The sequence below is a fragment of the Triticum urartu genome, chromosome 7 (genome assembly GCF_003073215.2).
Source record: "Triticum urartu cultivar G1812 chromosome 7, Tu2.1, whole genome shotgun sequence".
Lineage (NCBI taxonomy): Eukaryota > Viridiplantae > Streptophyta > Magnoliopsida > Poales > Poaceae > Triticum > Triticum urartu.
The window spans coordinates 583807331-583821580 of NC_053028.1; the positions used below are offsets into that span (position 1 = coordinate 583807331).

General features: G+C 44.8%; 1 pseudogene; it reads right to left on the reverse strand.

The window, feature by feature from the left end:
• Positions 1 to 2694: 2694 nt before the first annotated feature.
• On the reverse strand, positions 2695 to 12588 carry LOC125519115 (annotated as a pseudogene).
• Positions 12589 to 14250: the final 1662 nt, after the last annotated feature.

A 14250-nucleotide genomic window follows, 5' to 3' on the forward strand; every position in this document is an offset into this window, starting at 1 on the left:
GCAGCCGATGATATTGCCGCCGGTCGTGCTCGTGGTTTCCGGATCCATGAGCCTAGCCAGGGGTCAGCCGAGGAGACATAGGAGGCCACTGATGCTCCAGTTACCACTCGCTCGGTTCTTCACACAAGGGGTGGTCGTGGGGGCAAGACTGTCCCCACGAAGGCTCGCTCCACTCGTCCCACAACAGAGGACCGTGCAGAGGACAAGGAGGCTGAAGAAGCTATCAGGAGGATGGACACAGCTGTTCGTGTGGCTGAGGGAGTTCCACTGCAAAGGCTCCCAAGATGAAGAAGTTGAGATGGATGGTGCAGTTACACGAGTGGCAGCCACAACCACGCTCCAGGGATATTGATGACAGGTTCTGGACAATGCTTCGGGCTAGTTTATATCAGACCCACAGGAGCCACTTGCTTTTCGAGCACAGAGTGATGGATTGGGTTGCTCTGAGTGAGGCTGCAGGAGATGTGGATATTAGGAGGCATTTTTCCTATATCCCAGGGCTGGAAGAGTTGCTGGAGACTCCTTTTGACAGGGTGGTCGAGGATTGGGTCAGAGTGTTCTACGCCACTCTATATATTGCTCAGGATAGGATGTCCATCTGGTTCATGTTTGGTGGAGAGCCATACAGACTCACTCGTCAACAGATTGTAGATAGTCTAGGTCTGCAGCTTGGAGAGGTTTCTCTACATCATCTGGTCTATGGCTCAGCAGACCCTCCTCACAGAGCGTTGATTGGAGGACAGGCGCCAACACATGAGCAGATCTCCTTTCTCTTTCGACAGTCGTTCCCTGTGTCCTACCAGAGAGCACCTGATCTGCTTATTCCAGAGGCTTCGGTGGTGCTCAATGCCACCCGAAGGACTATCTTACCCAGGCTTGGGTACGCTGAGGGCTTCACTGGTCTTCAGCAGCAACTTGTCTATCACCTGATGAGCCACATACAATTTGATGTAGTAGACCTGCTTGTTGCTAAGATGGAGGACTTTACCGTAGATGGTGCAGGAGCTCGGCGTCGACTACCATATGCCCACCTGATCTCACATCTTCTCTTGAGGCTCGGAGGAGAGGACAGTCCCCACAGAGCCTATTATGATAGACCTAAGACCTCCAGGCTGAAGGAATACAGACCAGCAGCTTTGAAGGATTCTCGAAGGGTGCGTCAGGCTCTCAAGGAGTTGATGGAGAGGCTCACACCAGCACAGAGGGCTGCATCTGAGGCAGAGGATGCAGCGCTTGATGAGGTAGAGGCATGACTCTCTGATGAAGTCCACTGGGGTGACCTCTCAGAGTCTGATAGTGAGGAGCTTGAGTACTTACCACCACCACAGGGTGCTCATGACTCAAAGGCAGGGGGATCCACACAGGTTGCAGTCTCTTCTCCTCCACACACAGAGACGCTTGTCACAGTCACTGAGACGACGGTCCGGCAGCCCGCAGAGCTCACGTCTGTTCTGGCCACCTTGGCTCAGAACCAGCAGAGCCATAATGAGTTGCTTCTGAAGATGCAGCAGGACCAGGCACAGGAGCGGGCAGAGCAGGTACGATAGCGTGCTGCAGTTGAGCAGAGAGTGATACCGCTTCAGCAGCAGGTCTCTCAGGAGCGTGCTCAGTCTGAGGAGTGCATGATGGGCATGGTCGAGCGGATTGTGCAGCGACAGGACGCTCAGATGGCAGCCATGCAGCAGAGTGTGCAGGCTATCTTTGGCATTCTGTCTCAGCTTCTCACTCAGCCTGACACAACTCTTTCAGGTCTACCAGGAGCTCCACAAGCAACACTCCAGGGCAATCCTCCTGTAGTACCAGCTGCCGTATCTTCTATGCCTTTCTCTGGAGTGTCACTTTCTACTCTATTTGGGTCAGCTGTTAGATTCTGAAGCGTGTGTAGAGGAAATTCTTGCATGTGTTCAACGAAAAGTGACACGGGAAATGAATGAAAGCCTCTTGAAGCCATTTACAGATGAAGAGATTTGGGATGCAGTATAGGTGATCTAAAAGCTCCTGGAGCCGATGGTTTCCCTGGTATTTTTTTATAAACGGTTCTGGTATTTAATTGGAGACCGCGTGGAGCAAGAAGTGAGGGCAGTTTTGAATGGGGATGATATGCCACAAGGGTGGAATGACACAATTATTGTCCTCATTCCAAAGGTAAGAAATCCTTCAAATTTAAATGATCTCAGACCTATCAGCTTATGTACTGTTTTATATAAAATTGTTTCTAAAGTACTAGCTAATAGGCTGAAAGGTCTGCTGCCACATATTATTTCCCCTTCCCAAAGTGCTTTTGTGCCAGGTCGTCTTATTACAGATAATGTTTTATTAGCCTATGAGCTTATCCATTACTTAAATTCCAAGAGGAGGGGCATCATGGGGTGGCTGCAATAAAGTTAGACATGAGTAAGGCATACGATAGGGTGGAATGGAGTTTCCTACAAAATATGATGCAGAAATTGGGTTTTAATGATCAATGGATATCTTTAATTATGAAATGTGTTTGTACTGTAACCTATCGTATTAAGGGGAAAAGTTGAGAGACTATCAAGCAACCATCTGGTCATGAGAAGATTTTACCGTGTGTTTTGTGTTTATTATGTCAGGATATGATGATGCCGTTATTGTCTCACAATAAGGGAAATAATATCACTCAAACTATCTGACAATGATCCAGTCAGCTGTTGATCACCAAAAGTTCACCATTTATGTCTGATCAAAATAGCACCCAGTTGGTCCATCGTCAGGGAGAAGAGCTAGCATGACTGGCCCTCTTGCACCTTGTTCAGGAGTAAATAAACCTAGATTCCAGCAGATGTCAGTCTTGACAAAGCCAGGTCTAACGCAATTGATGCGCATCTCTGGATACCTCCTTGCCATGACCCTGGTGTACAGATTGATGATCATTTTCGATACACTGTATGTTGGCAGCATGATGGGCCACCCGGCCTGTTCAAGTCGCCCATTCTTTAGGTCCTCCAAGAATGTGTTCAACACTGCTTCTATTCGGTCCTCATCCTAGAGGTTGATGTCGCACAAATCATTTCGAAGCTTCTCGTTGAAGGAAATATGCCCTAGAGGCAATAATAAAGTTATTATTTATTTCCTTATAATCATGATAAATATTTATTATTCATGCTAGAATTGTATTAACCGGAAACATAATACATGTGTGAATACATAGACAAACAAAGTGTCACTAGTATGCCTCTACTTGACTAGCTCGTTAATCAAAGATGGTTATGTTTCCTAACCATGAACAATGAGTTGTTATTTGATTAACGAGGTCACATCATTAGTTGAATGATCTGATTGACATGACCCATTCCATTAGCTTAGCACCCGATCGTTTAGTATGTTGCTATTGCTTTCTTCATGACTTATACATGTTCCTATAACTATGAGATTATGCAACTCCCGTTTGCCGGAGGAACACTTTGGGTGCTACCAAACATCACAACATAACTGGGTGATTATAAAGGAGCATTACAGGTGTCTCCAAAGGTAGATGTTGGGTTGGCGTATTTCGGGATTAGGATTTGTCACTCCGATTGTCGGAGAGGTATCTCTGGGCCCTCTCGGTAATGCACATCACATAAGCCTTGCAAGCATTGCAACTAATGAGTTAGTTGCGGGATGATGTATTACAGAACGAGTAAAGAGACTTGCCGGTAACGAGATTGAACTAGGTATTGGATACCGACGATCGAATCTCGGGCAAGTAACATACCGATGACAAAGGGAACAACGTATGTTGTTATGCGGTCTGACCGATAAAGATCTTCGTAGAATATGTAGGAGCCAATATGGGCATCCAGGTCCCACTATTGGTTATTGACCGGAGACGTGTCTCGGTCATGTCTACATTGTTCTCGAACCCGTAGGGTCCGCACGCTTAAGGTTACGATGACAGTTATATTATGAGTTTATGCATTTTGATGTACCGAAGGTTGTTCGGAGTCCCGGATGTGATCACGGACATGACGAGGAGTCTCGAAATGGTCGAGACGTAAAGATTGATATATTGGAAGCCTATGTTTGGATATCGGAAGTGTTCCGGGTGAAATCGGGATTTTACCGGAGTACCGGGAAGGTTACCGGAACCCCCCGGGAGCTAAATGGGCCATGATGGGCCTTAGTGGAAAAGAGAAGAGGCAGCCCTACATGGCATGTGCGCCTCCCCCTTCCCCTAGTCCTATTAGGACTAGGAGAGGTGGCCGGCCCCCTCTCTCTATTTTCCCCCTCCGCGAATCCTATTCCAACTAGGATTGGGGGGGGGGGGAATCCTACTCCCGGAGGGAGTAGGACTCTCCTGGCGCACCCCTTGTGGCCGGCCAGCCTCCCCCCCTTTGGTCCTTTATATACTGAGGTGGAGGCACCCTAGAACACACAAGTTGATCCACGTGATCTATTCCTTAGCCGTGTGCGGTGCCCCTGCCACCATAGCCCTCGATAATACTGTAGCGGAGTTTAGGCGAAGCCCTGCTGCTGTAGTGCATCAAGATCGTCACCACGCCGTCGTGCTGACGGAACTCTTCCCCGACACTTTGCTGGATCGGAGTCCGGGGATCGTCATCGAGCTGAACGTGTGCTCTAACTCGGAGGTGCCGTAGTTTCGGTGCTTGATCGGTTGGATCGTGAAGACGTACGACTACTTCCTCTACGTTGTGTCAGCGCTTCCGCAGTCGGTCTGCGTTGGGTACGTAGACAACACTCTCCCCTCTCGTTGCTGTGCATCACATGATCTTGCGTGTGCGTAGGAAATTTTTTGAAATTACTACGAAACCCAACAGTGGCATCCGAGCCTAGGTTATTTATGTTGATGTTATATGCACGAGTAGAACACAAGTGAGTTGTGGGCGATATAAGTCATACTGCCTACCAGCATGTCATACTTTGGTTCGGCGGCATTGTTGGACGAGACGACCCGGACCAACCTTACGCGTACGCTTACGCGAGACCGGTTCCCCGACGTGCTTTGCACATAGGTGGCTTGCGGGCGACTGTCTCTCCAACTTTAGTTGAACCAAGTATGGCTACGCCCGGTCCTTGCGAAGGTTAAAACGGAGTCTATTTGACAAACTATCGTTGTGGTTTTGATGCGTAGGTGAGATTGGTTCTTGCTTAAGCCCGTAGCAGCCACGTAAAACTTGCAACAACAAAGTAGAGGACGTCTAACTTGTTTTTGCAGGGCATGTTGTGATGTGATATGGTCAAGACGTGATGCTGAATTTTATTGTATGAGATGATCATGTTTTGTAACCGAGTTATCGGCAACTGGCAGGAGCCTTATGGTTGTCGTTTTATTGTATGCAATGAAATCATGATGTAATGCTTTACTAAGCGGTAGTGATAGTCGTGGAAGCATAAGCTTGGCGAGACGACAACGATGCTACGATGGAGATCAAGGTGTCACGCCGGTGACGATGGTGATCACGACGGTGCTTCGGAGATGGAGATCACAAGCACAAGATGATGATGGCCATATCATATCACTTATATTGATTGCATGTGATGTTTATCCTTTTATGCATCTTATCTTGCTTTGATTGACGGTAGCATTATAAGATGATCTCTCACTAAATTATCAAGAAGTGTTCTCCCTGAGTATGCACCGTTGCGAAAGTTCTTCGTGCTGAGACACCACGTGATGATCGGGTGTGATAGGTTCTACGTTCAAATACAACGGGTGCAAAACAGTTGCACACGCGGAATACTCAGGTTATACTTGACGAGCCAAGCATATACAGATATGGCCTCGGAACACGAAGATCGAAAGGTCGAGCGTGAATCATATAGTAGATATGATCAACATAACGATGTTCACCATTGAAAACTACTCCATCTCACGTGATGATCGGTTATGGTTTAGTTGATTTGGATCACGTAATCACTTAGAGGATTAGAGGGATGTCTATCTAAGTGGGAGTTCTTTAATTAATTTGATTAACTGAACTTAAATTTATCATGAAACTTAGTACCTGATTAGTATCTTGCTTGTTTATGTTTGATTGTAGATAGATGGCTCGTGCTGTTGTTCCGTTGAATTTTAATGCGTTCCTTGAGAAAGCAAAGTTGAAAGATGATGGTAGCAATTACACGGACTGGGTCTGTAACTTGAGGATTATCCTCATTGCTGCACAGAAGAATTACGTCCTAGAAGCACCGCTGGGTGCCAGGCCTGCTACAGGAGCAACGCCAGATGTTATGAACGTCTGGCAGAGCAAAGCTGATGACTACTCGATAGTTCAGTGTGCCATGCTTTACGGCTTAGAATCGGGACTTCAACGACGTTTTGAACGTCATGGAGCATATGAGATGTTTCAGGAGTTGAAGTTAATATTTCAAGCAAATGCCCGGATTGAGAGATATGAAGTCTCCAATAAGTTCTATAGCTGCAAGATGGAGGAGAACAGTTCTGTCAGTGAGCATATACTCAAAATGTCTGGGTATAATAATCACTTGATTCAATTGGGAGTTAATCTTCCAGATGATTGCGTCATTGACAGAATTCTTCAATCACTGCCACCAAGCTACAAGAGCTTCATGATGAACTATAATATGCAAGGGATGAACAAGACTATTCCCGAGCTCTTCGCGATGCTGAAAGCTGCGGAGGTAGAAATCAAAAAGGAGCATCAAGTATTGATGGTCAATAAGACCACCAGTTTCAAGAAAAAGGGCAAAGGGAAGAAGAAGGGGAACTTCAAAAAGAACGGCAAGCAAGTTGCTACTCAAGAGAAGAAACCTGGACCTAAGCCTGAAACTGAGTGCTTCTATTGCAAGCAGACTGGTCACTGGAAGCGGAACTGCCCCAAGTATTTGGCGGATAAGAAGGATGGCAAGGTGAACAAAGGTATATGTGATATACATGTTATTGATGTGTACCTTACTAATGCTCGCAGTAGCACATGGGTATTTGATACTGGTTCTGTTGCTAATATTTGCAACTCAAAACAGGGACTACGGATCAAGCGAAGATTGGTTAAGGACGAGGTGACGATACGCGTGGGAAACGGTTCCAAAGTCGATGTGATCGCAGTCGGCACGCTACCTCTACATCTACCTTCGGGATTAGTATTAGACCTAAATAATTGTTATTTGGTGCCAGTGTTAAGCATGAACATTATATCTGGATCTTGTTTGATGCGAGACGGTTATTCATTTAAATCAGAGAATAATGGTTGTTCTATTTATATGAGTAATATCTTTTATGGTCATGCACCCTTGAAGAGTGGTCTATTCTTGTTGAATCTCGATAGTAGTAACACACATATTCATAATGTTGAAGCCAAAAGATGCAGAGTTGATAATGAGAGTGCAACTTATTTGTGGCACTGCCGTTTAGGTCATATCGGTGTAAAGCGCATGAAGAAACTCCATTCTGATGGACTTTTGGAACCACTTGATTATGAATCACTTGGTACTTGCGAACCGTGCCTCATGGGCAAGATGACCAAAACACCGTTCTCCGGTACTATGGAGAGAGCAACAGATTTGTTGGAAATCATACATACAGATGTATGTGGTCCGATGAATATTGAGGCTCGTGGCGGATATTGTTATTTTCTCACCTTCACAGATGATTTAAGCAGATATGGGTATATCTACTTAATGAAACATAAGTCTGAAACATTTGAAAAGTTCAAAGAATTTCAGAGTGAAGTTGAAAATCATCGTAACAAGAAAATAAAGTTTCTATGATCTGATCATGGAGGAGAATATTTGAGTTACGAGTTTGGTGTACATTTGAAAAATTGTGGAATAGTTTCGCAACTCACGCCACCCGGAACACCTCAGCGTAATGGTGTGTCCGAACGTCTTAATCGTACTTTACTAGATATGGTGCGATCTATGATGTCTCTTACTGATTTACCGCTATCGTTTTGGGGATACGCTCTAGAGATGGCCGCATTCACGTTAAATAGGGCACCATCAAAATCCTTTGAGACGACGCCTTATGAACTATGGTTTGCCAAGAAACCAAAGTTGTCGTTTCTAAAAGTTTGGGGCTGCGATGCTTATGTGAAAAAGCTTCAACCTGATAAGCTCGAACCAAAATCGAAGAAATGTGTCTTCATAGGATATCCAAAGGAAACTATTGGATACACCTTCTATCACAGATCCGAAGGCAAGACTTTTGTTGCTAAATTCGGAAACTTTCTAGAGAAGGAGTTTCTCTCGAAAGAAGTGAGTGGGAGGAAAGTAGAACTTGACGAGGTAACTGTACCTGCTCCCTTATTGGAAAGTAGTTCATCACAGAAAACTGTTTCTATGACACCTACACCAGTTAGTAAGGAAGTTAATGATGATGATCATGAAACTTCAGAACAAGATACTACTGAACCTCGTAGATCAACCAGAGTAAGATCCGCACCAGAGTGGTACGGTAATCCCGTTCTGGAAATCATGCTACTAGATCATGATGAACCTACGAACTATGAAGAAGCGATGGTGAGCCCAGATTCCGCAAAGTGGCTTGAAGCCATGAAATCTGAGATGGGATCCATGTATGAGAACAAAGTATGGACTTTGGTTGACTTGCCCGATGATCGGCAAGCAATTGAGAATAAATGGATCTTCAAGAAGAAGACTGACGCTGACGGTATTATTACTGTCTACAAAGCTCGACTTGTCGCGAAAGGTTTTCGGCAAGTTCAAGGGATTGACTACGATGAGACCTTCTCACCCATAGCGATGCTTAAGTCTGTCCGAATCATGTTAGCAATTGTCGCATTTCATGATTATGAAATTTGGCAGATGGATGTAAAAACTGCATTCCTGAATGGATTTCTGGAAGAAGAGTTGTATATGATGCAACCAGAAGGTTTTGTCGATCCAAAGGGAGCTAACAAAATGTGCAAGCTCCAGCGATCCATTTATGGACTGGTGCAAGCCTCTCGGAGTTGGAATAAACGTTTTGATAAGTGTGATCAAAGCATTTGGTTTTATACAGACTTTCGGAGAAGCCTGTATTTACAAGAAAGTGAGTGGGAGCTCTGTAGCATTTCTGATATTATATGTGGATGACATATTACTAATTGGAAATGATATAGAATTTCTGGATAGCATAAAGGGATACTTGAATAAGAGTTTTTCAATGAAAGACCTCGGTGAAGCTGCTTACATATTAGGCATAAAGATCTATAGAGATAGATCAAGACGCTTGATTGGACTTTCACAAACAACATACCTTGACAAAATTTTGAAGAAGTTCAAAATGGATCAAGCAAAGAAAGGATTCTTGCCTGTGTTACAAGGTGTGAAATTGAGTAAGACTCAATGCTCGACCACTGCAGAAGATAGAGAGAATATGAAAGATGTTCCCTATGCATCAGCAATAGGATCTATCATGTATGCAATGATGTGTACCAGACCTGATGTGTGCCTTGCTATAAGTCTAGCAGGGAGGTACCAAAGTAATCCAGGAGTGGATCACTGGACAGCGGTCAAGAACATCCTGAAATACCTGAAAAGGACTAAGGATATGCTTCTCGTATATGGAGGTGACAAAGAGCTCGTCGTAAAAGGTTACATTGATGCAAGCTTTGACACTGATCCGGACGATTCTAAATCGCAAACCGGATACGTGTTTGCATTAAACGGTGGAGCTGTCAGTTGGTGCAGTTCTAAACAAAGCGTCGTAGCGGGATCTACATGTGAAGCGGAGTACATAGCTGCTTCGGAAGCAGCAAACGAAGGAGTCTGGATGAAGGAGTTCATATCCGATCTAGGTGTCATACCTAGTGCATCGGGTCCAATGAAAATCTTTTGTGACAATACTGGTGCAATTGCCTTGGCAAAGGAATCCAGATTTCACAAGAGAACCAAGCACATCAAGAGACGCTTCAATTCCATCCGGGATCTAGTCCAGGTGGGAGACATAGAGATTTGCAAGATACATACGGATCTGAATGTTGCAGACCCATTGACTAAGCCTCTTCCACGAGCAAAAACATGATCAGCACCAAGACTCCATGGGTGTTAGAATCATTACCGTGTAATCTAGATTATTGACTCTAGTGCAAGTGGGAGACTGAAGGAAATATGCCCTAGAGGCAATAATAAAGTTATTATTTATTTCCTTATAATCATGATAAATGTTTATTATTCATGCTAGAATTGTATTAACCGGAAACATAATACATGTGTGAATACATAGACAAACAAAGTGTCACTAGTATGCCTCTACTTGACTAGCTCGTTAATCAAAGATGGTTGTGTTTCCTAACCATGAACAATGAGTTGTTATTTGATTAACGAGGTCACATCATTAGTTGAATGATCTGATTGACATGACCCATTCCATTAGCTTAGCACCCGATCGTTTAGTATGTTGCTATTGCTTTCTTCATGACTTATACATGTTCCTATAACTATGAGATTATGCAACTCCCGTTTGCCGGAGGAACACTTTGGGTGCTACCAAACGTCACAACGTAACTGGGTGATTATAAAGGAGCATTACAGGTGTCTCCAAAGGTAGATGTTGGGTTGGCGTATTTCGAGATTAGGATTTGTCACTCCGATTGTCGGAGAGGTATCTCTGGGCCCTCTCGGTAATCCACATCACATAAGCCTTGCAAGCATTGCAACTAATGAGTTAGTTGTGGGATGATGTATTACAGAACGAGTAAAAAGACTTGCCGGTAACGAGATTGAACTAGGTATTGGATACCGACGATCGAATCTCGGGCAAGTAACATACCGATGACAAAGGGAACAACGTATGTTGTTATGCGGTCTGACCGATAAAGATCTTCGTAGAATATGTAGGAGCCAATATGGGCATCCAGGTCCCCCTATTGGTTATTGACCGGAGACGTGTCTCGGTCATGTCTACATTGTTCTCGAACCCGTAGGGTCCGCACGCTTAAGGTTACGATGACAGTTATATTATGAGTTTATGCATTTTGATGTACCGAAGGTTGTTCGGAGTCCCGGATGTGATCACGGACATGACGAGGAGTCTCGAAATGGTCGAGACGTAAAGATTGATATATTGGAAGCCTATGTTTGGATATCGGAAGTGTTCCGGGTGAAATCGGGATTTTACCGGAGTACCGGGAAGGTTACCGGAACCCCCCGGGAGCTAAATGGGCCATGATGGGCCTTAGTGGAAAAGAGAAGAGGCAGCCCTACATGGGCTGTGCGCCTCCCCCTTCCCCTAGTCCTATTAGGACTAGGAGAGGTGGCCGGCCCCCTCTCTCTCTCTTTTCCCCCTTCGCGAATCCTATTCCAACTAGGATTGGGGGGGGGGGAATCCTACTCCCGGAGGGAGTAGGACTCTCCTGGCACACCCCTTGTGGCCGGCCAGCCTCCCCCCCCTTTGGTCCTTTATATACTGAGGTGGAGGCACCCTAGAACACACAAGTTGATCCACGTGATCTATTCCTTAGCCGTGTGCGGTGCCCCCTGCCACCATAGCCCTCGATAATACTGTAGCAGAGTTTAGGCGAAGCCCTGCTGCTGTAGTGCATCAAGATCGTCACCACGCCGTCGTGCTGACGGAACTCTTCCCCAACACTTTGCTGGATCGGAGTCCGGGGATCGTCATCGAGCTGAACGTGTGCTCTAACTCGGAGGTGCCGTAGTTTCGGTGCTTGATCGGTTGGATCGTGAAGACGTACGACTACTTCCTCTACGTTGTGTCAGCGCTTCCGCAGTCGGTCTGCGTTGGGTACGTAGACAACACTCTCCCCTCTCGTTGCTGTGCATCACATGATCTTGCGTGTGCGTAGGAAATTTTTTGAAATTACTACGAAACCCAACACTCGTTTGGCATTCTCTGGTAACAAAATCAATTACATGTGCTACGGTAAGTGTTGCTAGTATCTATATCTTCTTAGTTTTTGTGGAAATGCAGGAATTTTAGTGGTGAAAAAAATAGATATAGACGATGCACCTTCAGCTCCAACGCAAGGGAGGAGGCATTAACAATCCTTGCACCTGATGTAGATAGCTTCAAAAGTGGCAGAAGGGCCTCTGTTACCCATTTGCATCCATAGTAATTGGTATTGAGACAGTTTAATGCCTCGTCATAGGAATTCTGGAATACGTCTTTAAGAAGATTAGCAGCCCTGCCAGATGTCTGAAACACAAATATTAACCGGTGAGTGAAGCACATACCATTGGTTGTACTGACGACATGCTATTCGTAACCATACCCAAAAGAAGAAGAACAAAAGTACATGCATTCTTGATACTAGTGAAAAAGCCAGCTTTCTGAACCCAAAGTAAACAACTCAAATAGATAAGCAGCTGAAAGATACAGAACAAGAAGAGCTTTCAATGTGTATTCCATTGGAAGGGTATCAAGCTAGATGTAGAAAACTTTGTTAAGCAATGTTAAATTTGCCAACAAGCTAAGCATGAGAACATCATCCTGGTGGATTGCTACAGCCCTTACCTATCCCTCAGGGTGCCTGGCAAGACCTATCTATGGATTTTGTCGAGGGACTGCCTGTGTCTGAATCCAGCAATGCTATTTTGGTAGTGGTGGATAGACTTACCAAGTACAGTCATTTCATTCCTCTGAAACGTCCATTCACAGCTCCTGGGGTAGCTAGATTGTTTCTGGATCAGGTGGTGAAACTCCATGGCCTACCAAAATCTGTAGTTTCAGACAGAGATAAAATCTTTACAAGCAATTTTTGGACCAGTCTGTTTTCTCTGATGGGCACCAAACTGCTGAAGAGTACTTCCTACCATCCACAAACAGATGGCCAGATAGAGCGTGCCAATCAATGTATCTTAGATGTGATGTTCATGAATCTCCTAAACAATGGAAAGCATGGCTACCCTTGACTGAATTGTGGTATAATTCTACTTTTCATACTTCATTAGGGTGTTCACCATTTAAGGCACTTTATGGGTATGCAGCAGAATTGGGTATGGGCATTTCACTGACAGAACAAGAGAACAATGTAGCAATGGACTTCCTGCAAGACAGGGAAGCTCAGTTGGCAGCACTTAAGCAACATTTGGCAACAACACATAATAGAATGAAAATTCAAGCAGACAAGAGCAGAACTGACAGGCAATTTCAAATTGGGGAACAAGTTCTTCTGGAACTTCAACCATATGCTCAACATTCAGTGGTGAATAGGCCATACCCCAAGTTAGCCTATAAGTTCTATGGACCATATACAGTGACTGACAAAATTGGTGTGGCCGCTTACAAATTGGCTTTGCCTAAAGAAAGTCATATACATCCGTTTTTTCATGTGTCACAACTCAAGCCATTCACCACTAACTATACTCCTGTATTTTCTGAACTCCCTAAGCTCATTGATCTCAGTGTTCATGACTTGGCACCGGAATCAATTCTTGACAGGCGCCTGGTGAATAAAGGTGGAAGAGCCATTCCACAGGTGCTTGATCAAGTGGTTGGGCATCCCGGCGGCCTCTGCAACATGGGAAGATCTCTATGTTCTCCGGAAAAGATTTCTTGATGCCATTGCTTGGGGTCAAGCAATATCTGAAGTGGGGGTGTGAAGCCTGTTGATGAAGCAACATCCACAGCGACGACTTCTTCTGAAGACAAGGCGGGAAAAAAGTAAACCGTGTTCGATAGGTATGTGTGTGTGAAAGCACAAGTGCTCCCTAGGTGGTTTTGGTAATTAATGTCAACATATCTCTTGTTGGACTAACACTTTTATCTAGTATGTTTCAGATGAGTTCAACAATGGAGTGGCATGGACTAAAGGATGTGGGAACTCCTTCAAGATGCTAAGGACAAAGGATTGGCTCAAGCTCAAAAGCTCAAGACTCTTCATTTTATATTTTAGTGGTCCAAGATCACATTGAGTCTATAGGAAAAGCCAATACTATCAAGGAGGGATGAGGTGTTGCTTAATGAGCCTCTTGCTTCATGTGCTTAGTGATATGCTCCAAAACCCTCAACTACTTTCCCACTTCCACTCATCTGACCTAAACCTAAAGTCAAACTCGGCCCTACCGATTCTTTCTATCCGGCGCCACCGAGTTCAAATGTCATAGCCACTGCCACAAACCCTAGGCAAATCGGTTTCACCGATAGGGATCTCGGTCTCACCGAGATGGGATTGTAATCTCTTTGTGTATGTCCATTACCAAAATCGGTCTCACCAAGTTTGTGCAATCGGTACTACCGAGATTACAATGCAAACTTTCTAGTTAGCTTATTACCAAAATCGGTCTCACCGAGTTTGAGTAATCGGTCTCACCGAGTTTGCCTGACCAACTCTCTGGTTAGCTAATTACCAAAATCGGTCTCGACGA